Below are 496 nucleotides of genomic sequence, written 5' to 3' on the forward strand. Positions count from 1 at the left end.
TGTGTGTGTGTGTGTGTGTGTGTGTGTGTGTGTGTGTGTGTGTGTGTGTGTGTGTGTGTGTGTGTGTGTGTGAAATTATAAAGTAAAAGTAGGCTTAGTTGCTTTGTGGGGGCAGACGACAGTTTCTGTTTTATTTGTTATTTCTCGATAATGTACTATGTTGCTTAAATTGTTTGCTTTATGATTCTATGTTTTTCCTTTTCTTTTGGAGATTATATGATTTTTGTATATGTGCATATAATACTTATTTAGGGAAGATTTCTTCTAAAAGACTTTTGGTTGTTCTTTTTTTTAAATCCAACCTGCTGACAACTTGCTTTTTTACTTTGTTGTTGTTGTGTTTCTGCTGCTTTGTTGTATTGTGCAATATATAGGCTATAATCAATAATCTAAAAGTCAGATAAAGTTATTTTTGTTTTTATAGGCTAACCTGTTGAACCTTTCTCGTGCTCTGAAAGGGAGTTAGCTGCTGGACAAGATTCCATTTCTCCGTCAT

Source organism: Etheostoma cragini, chromosome 5, assembly GCF_013103735.1.
Source record: "Etheostoma cragini isolate CJK2018 chromosome 5, CSU_Ecrag_1.0, whole genome shotgun sequence".
NCBI lineage: Eukaryota > Metazoa > Chordata > Actinopteri > Perciformes > Percidae > Etheostoma > Etheostoma cragini.